The sequence below is a fragment of the Lupinus angustifolius genome, unplaced genomic scaffold, assembly GCF_001865875.1.
Source record: "Lupinus angustifolius cultivar Tanjil unplaced genomic scaffold, LupAngTanjil_v1.0 Scaffold_75_79, whole genome shotgun sequence".
NCBI lineage: Eukaryota > Viridiplantae > Streptophyta > Magnoliopsida > Fabales > Fabaceae > Lupinus > Lupinus angustifolius.
This window is the reverse complement of record NW_017723663.1, coordinates 169,752-176,608: the sequence shown is the minus strand read 5'-3', so window position 1 is coordinate 176,608 and position 6,857 is coordinate 169,752. Positions and strand designations below refer to the sequence as shown.

Genomic DNA, 6,857 nt, shown 5'->3' with positions numbered 1-6,857 from the left:
ACATAATAAGGAAACCCACATAACTGAGAATCAATTACAATAATAATTTAAATTTATAACTTGATTAAAAATTGATTCAAACTAAGATATATTAGTATGTTTATGTCTTCTCTCGATCCACTTCATGGTTCCGATGATGTATTGTTTCTTTTTTTTAGCTACACGTATATTTCTCACATAGGTAATTATGTTTGAGCATATATCATTCTTAAGAATTACAAAGCTCTTATGTTACAACTATATTCCTATATCTCAAACTAGAGACCTCTAGTTAAACTAAAATGATTTTATGCAACTTAATACTTGAACTTGGTGATATTGTTGGTTCTTAAAATCTATACAAGAAAATAAATTTAAATTTTCTTTAAATTTTCAAGTAACACATTTTACATTTTTACTAGTATTCTTAAGGCTGACTTGAATATAATCAAATTTTAACACCATATATTAAATAATATAAAATACAACAAAAAAGAAATGAACAATAAATTAAAAGAGAACCAAAAGAATAGATCTTTCTTTCAAAGAATCAGTTTGCTCTGATAACATGATCATTCAAATTGAAGAGGCCTTGGTTTTGGTTCTTCTCTTCCACGGATTAATTTCTTTTCTTGGTTTCAAATGAAGTACACCTCCATCACCATTTCTACCGCTACTACCCCTCAACAAAATTGGTGCGGATAAAGGAACCATGTGTTGGAATTTACTTATCATTGGTAAAATACCAATTTTAGCATCTTGAATTTCATCATTGCCACACATAATATAGAACATGGATACAATATCATATTTGAATCCATGTTTTGGTATTACTTTTATATGAGTTGTAGTATGATAGTCTTCCTCAACCTAATTTTGAATTCTTTTTGGTACCTTCATTTTCTCTATGATGGGGAGAGTTGAAAACTATTTGTAATTTCATGTCTAGGAGACCATAACCTCCTTATGTGTTAACTTATAAGGTTCTTCTTATCCATATAGATCAACTGTTTGGATATTCACTCATTAAGGTCATATTTGTTATTGTTGGTGCAATAGAAGCGATCATTGCACAGTGTTGGCCAGAGGTAATCAAATAAATTCATAGAACAACTAGAAGATAAAAAACAAGAGAATTTGGTAACAGGGTTCAACCAGTTGTGCCTATGTCCCCAAAAGTGTTGAGGGACTACCTAGAAAATATTAGAGAATAAGGATTACAAGTTCTACCACACCCATGAACCCACGTGTCCATGTGGTGTTTCTATTTGGTGTTTTTATCTGGTGCACATTATAACAAGGGAATTGAGTCCAATATAGAACAATGGTCACTCTATTTTATTTCAATACTAGGAAATATGAGACTTCATATACTAACATATTTCAAACATCCCCAACAATCTTCAGCTTGATTGGAAAAGACAATATCTCGCTCCTTAGGAAATTTACATAATAATCTACACCTTAGCGATTATATGACTTCACTTTGCTCAATGCCTACTTATCTTTAACAACTCCTTCACATAAGAGCTTGCTCCCCTTCAGCATTAGCCTTTATGAGTATCTTTGACGATGTTACTAAGAGCCTAGTTCTCCAAACTTGTAGTGCAGTTATCGATACCCCCATCTAATGCGAAACGCCTTCTAGCCATCTATTGGTAGGAAGTCTTTCGTTATATGGAACCTCTACACCACAATTCCAACATGTTTTTTCTCCTTCAACTCATCTACTTTATCCTTGTGTTTGACGCACATTATCTAACCAACATGTTTTCACCATCTTTAACTATAATTTGGTGTTTGGGTTAAGAGTCATCTACTAGTTGGCTTTGATACTAGTTGTTGGTATAGCGGAAGCGAATGTTCTGCAGTGTTGGCCACAAACAATCAAATAAAATTCATAGAATAAATAGAAGAAAATAAATAAGAGAATTTGGTAACAGAGTTCAGCCAATTGTGCCTACATCTTCGGGAGCGCTGAACTGCTACCAATATATTATTAGAGAATAAGGATTACAAGATGTACCGCACTCATTAACTCAAGTGTCCATGAGGTGTTTTTGTTTGGTGATATTATCTGATGTATATTATAATAAGAAACTTGAGTCCAATATATAACATTGGTCACTCTACTCTATTATAATAATAAGTAATGTTGGACTTTATATACTAACATATTTCAAACATCTTCAATAGTACCTTTTTTAGAAGTATTCATCAAGGTGGTGGTCTGTATGTGAAAGGGAGCCAAGAGCGTGCGAGGAGATAAGGCAAAGGAGGCAGAACACTAGTAGAGTGCTATAAGTGCAAACATGTTGGGCATTAGAAAAGGGATTGTCCCAATGAATGGAGTCCTAGCAAGTCGGTGTGGAAAGATGGAGTATCTACATCTACAAATGTTGCACAGAAAGATGACTCTGGTTACAACAGTGAAGTTGATCTACTATCTGTATCATCAAATCATAGTACAGATGAGTGGATACTTGACACTAGTTGTTCCCACCACATGACGCCAAATAGAGAATGGTTCACCACATTTAGGGCAGGCAATTTTGGTTTTGTGTATCTTGGAAACAATAAAGCATGTGAAATTACTAGTATGGGAGAACTCAAAATTGTGATTGATGATGGTGTAGTGAAGACGTTATGTGAGATTAGGCACATACCAGATTTGATGAAGAATTTGGTTTCTTTGGGGACATTGCAGGCCAAAGGATTTAGCTATAGAGCTGATGGTGACAGTGATATTCTTCGAGTATACAAAAGTGCTCTGATTGTGATGAAAGGTAAAAGGACTGTAGGAAACACTTACAAGTTGTTAGGGAGAACAGTTGTAGGTGGAGTTCTTGGAGTGGCTGAAGAGATCTCAGTAGATTCAGACCAGGGTGCTACAAAATTATGGCACATGCGTTTGGGAGATATGAGTGTGTGTGGCATGACAAAACTATGAAAAAGAGGATTGTTGAGGAGGGTCAGCAAATGCAAGCTAGATTTGTGCAAGTATTGTATGCTTGGGAAAAAGACACGAGTTAGTTTCAAGGTTGGCCAACACAGGAGTCGGGGCATTCTACATTATGCCCACACGGATGTATGGGGACCCACTCAGGAACCATCCCTAGGAGGTTATAGGTATATTGTTACCTTCGTTGATGACTTTTCTCGCAAGGTCTGGGTATATTTTCTGAAGCATAAGTCAAAGGTTTTTGCCAAGTTCAAGGTTTGGAAGGCAGAGGTAGAGAACCAGACTGATAGAAAAATCAAATACATGAGGTCAGATAATGGTATAGAGTACAAAAACTCACAGTTTCATAAATTCTGTGAGGAACATGGCATTCAGAGATACTTTTCAGTGAAGAAGACTCCTCAGCAGAATGGTGTTGCAGAGAGGATGAATAGAACTCATATAGAGAGGGTCAAATGTATGAGACTAAATGCTGGATTTTCCAAAGGATTATGGGCAGAGGCACTTAGTATGGCATGTTATGTTATCAATAGATCACCACGAGCTTCAGTGGATGGTAAAGTTGCAAAAGAAGTATGGACAGGTAACCCAGTCAATTATAATATGTTACACATATTTGGTTGTCCTCCTTATGTACATGTACCCAGTGATGAACTATCTAAACTTGATCCTAAGTCAAAGAGGTGTATATTCAATGGATATACCAAAGGTGTGAAAGGGTTCAAGTTCTGGGATCTAGTTTCCAGAAATGTGGTGTTGAGCAGAGATGTAGTGTTTGATGAGGATTTCATGATGAAACAGTCAATTTTGATAGAGGTGCCCATGTCAAATGGAGAGACTTTGGGATATAATCTGATTCCAGTGAGCAATGAAATGGTTCAGGTGAATAAAGGCAAGGAACCACGAACAAGTTCAAGTCAAGAACATGATGATTCTCAGGCGGAGAGTTCAGATGTGCAGGAGTATCTACTTGCTAGAGATAGGGATAGACATCCTATCAAACCTCTAGAGAGATATGGCTTTGAGGATATAGCTTCAGTTGCTCTCCATATTAGTTCAGGAGATTCATGTAGCTTTCAAGAGGCTACTACAATCAGGAGAAAGAACAATGGATGGGTGTCATGATGGAGGAGATGGAGTCTTTACAGAAGAACCAAACTTGGAAGCTTGTTCCATTGCTCCTAGACAAGCGTGCAGTTGGGTGCAAGTGGGTGCACAAGAGGATGTCAACAGTATCAGAAAAAGAAGGGAAAAGTTCAAGGCTCGTCTTGTAGCAAAAGGGTATTCATAACAGAAGGGGATCAACTACAATGAGATTTTCTCCCCAGTTGTGAGACACACTTCTATCAGGGCATTGCTTGCCTTGGTAGCCAGCCGGGATATGCACTTAGAACAGATGGATGTGAAGACTGCCTTTCTCCATGGTGAATTAGAGGAGAAAATTTACATGACACAACCAGAGGGGTTCAGTGCAGCTGGACAGAGTCACTTGGTTTGCAAGTTGAAGAAGTCTCTATATGGGTTGAAGCAGTCTCCCAGACAGTGGTACAAGCGGTTTGATACTTATATGTTGAAGTTTGGTTATAAGCGATGTGAGTATGATTGTTGTGTTTATGTCAGAAGCCTTGACGGTGGTTCTTTTGTTTTTCTTTTACTTTATATTGATAATATGTTGATTGATGCTAATCATTTGAGTGATATCAATGACCTGAAAGTCATGCTAGGTAAGAAGTTTGACATGAAAGATTTAGTGGCTGCTAGGAATATTCTTGGGATGGAGATTCATAGGGATATGGGAGCTAGAAAACTATGGCTCTCCCAACAAAGCTATGTTGAAAAGATCTTAGAGAGATTTGATATGAGCAATGCTAAAGTAGTGAGCACTCCATTGGCAAATCACTTCAAGCTTTCCCTAGATCAGTGTCCAAAGGGGGGGTTGAGTAGGTGTCGCGGTTCCTAATTACCGCTATTCACACCATAGCCCTATTCTGGAAAATCACCCAATTAATCGATTAAAGACTGCCTTAATCGATTTAAGCTTTCACTAATTCCTTTGTCTTCATCAAAATATAGGCAAGCTAAGTGATATCTTGACACTTTACACTTTCAAGCACTCCATTGGAAAATCACTTCAAGCTATCCCTAAATCAGTGTCCAAAGACATATGTAGAGAAGAAATACATGGCAAAGGTTCCATATGCCAGTGTAGTGGGTTGCTTGATGTATGCTATGGTTTGTACTAGACCGGATTTGGAACAAGCAGTTAGTCAAGTATGCAAGTACATGTCGAAACCAGGGTAGCAGCATTGGGAAGTAGTCAAAGGGATTTTCATATATTTGAAGGGGACTAAAGGTCTCAGTATCATGTTTGGCAGCCAATAGAGTAAGCCTTCAGTTATTGATTATGCTAATTTGGACTATGCAGGAGACTTGGATGATAGAAGGTCCACAATGGGGCTTGTCTTCACCCTTGTAGGTGGACCAATTATTTGGAGATCATCAGTTCAGTTTGTTGTTGTTATGTCCACAACTAAAGCAGAGTATATGGCTGCTGGTGAAGCTTCTAAGGAAGCCCTATGGGTTATGAGGCTGGTAAATGAGTTAGGCATTGAGCAAGGTGGAGTTCCGCTACATTGTGACAGTTAGAGTGTTATATTCTTGGAAAAGAACCAGGTGTATCATGCTAGGACCAAACATATTGATATGAGATTTCACAAGATCATAGAGTTGGTAGCTTGTGACCAGATACTATTACAGAAGGTTCACACTTCAGAAAATGCAGCTGATATGCTAACCAAACCAGTTACCGTGGACAAGTTCAGGCATTGAGGCATTGCCTGAGCTTGTTGAACATTCACTGATGATGGACTATGGAGCGCCCCCAACCCAATGGCGGAAGATGGAGATTGATGATATTCGCCAAGGTGGAGATTGTTGTGCAATGACTCATATCTCTAGATAACAGCAATACAAGTTATGGGTTTGGGCTGATGTAAAGGGGTTGGGGTAGAGGACTATATATTTATATTATGTAAACCTAATGTAACAAGAAGAAGAATAGTAAAACACTAATCCTTATTCTCTAATAATATATAGTGGTAGCCGCTCAACGCTCCCGGGGACGTAGGCACAATTGGCTGAACCTCGTTACCAAATCTCTTGTGTTATTCTCTTGTCTCTATACTCTTTACTATTTAATTGTTCACTTGTTCTCAACAACACCAAATTATAGTATGATATGATTGCGGCGTTACCACAACCACGATATTAGCACTGCATCACACATCACTTGATGCAATCCGTAATTTAAATCACCGGTCACATGCATGAGATTTTTGGTGAAGTGGGTTCTTGATAATCAATGTCATGGTTGGGCTTTTTTCTAGTATGATGTGGAATCATGGAAGTGATAGGAGCAGAGAATCCCTTATGCCTTGTGTTCTCTTGTTTTGATTTGTGATACCTACTTGGGATGAAGGGAGGGTTTATGAAACTAACTATTGCAGCTACTTTTGGTAGAATCTTCAAGATCTTCCTCTATAGCTTAAGATGTTTCTTCATGACACAAGGAAGAGTTATGAGAGATTAATTATTAATACCTAGAGGTTTGGAGTATATATTTTGTATGTTATGTTTATATAGCTTGGGACATTCTTGACGAGGGTTAGAGAGTAAAACTACAACATCTTAAGAAAGGGTCATGATAAATATTAAATGAAGAAAGATTGGAAACTTAGAAGAAAAAACTTAAGTGAAAATATATACAATATGTCATATTTTGTGATGAATATTTATTTTTTAGTGCTATTATTTAGGATTAAAATTTAATTTAAATTATTATCTTGTGTTGTCTCTACACAAGTAATAAAAACTCTGACACAGGAAGCAATGCTCTTAATTTCCTCCAATAAGTGCA

At 37.3% G+C, this 6,857-nt stretch overlaps 1 pseudogene; it reads right to left on the bottom strand.

Annotated features, from left to right (window-relative positions):
* Positions 1-467: 467 nt before the first annotated feature.
* On the bottom strand, positions 468-6,538 carry LOC109339419 (annotated as a pseudogene).
* Between the last annotated feature and the right edge of the window lie 319 nt (positions 6,539-6,857).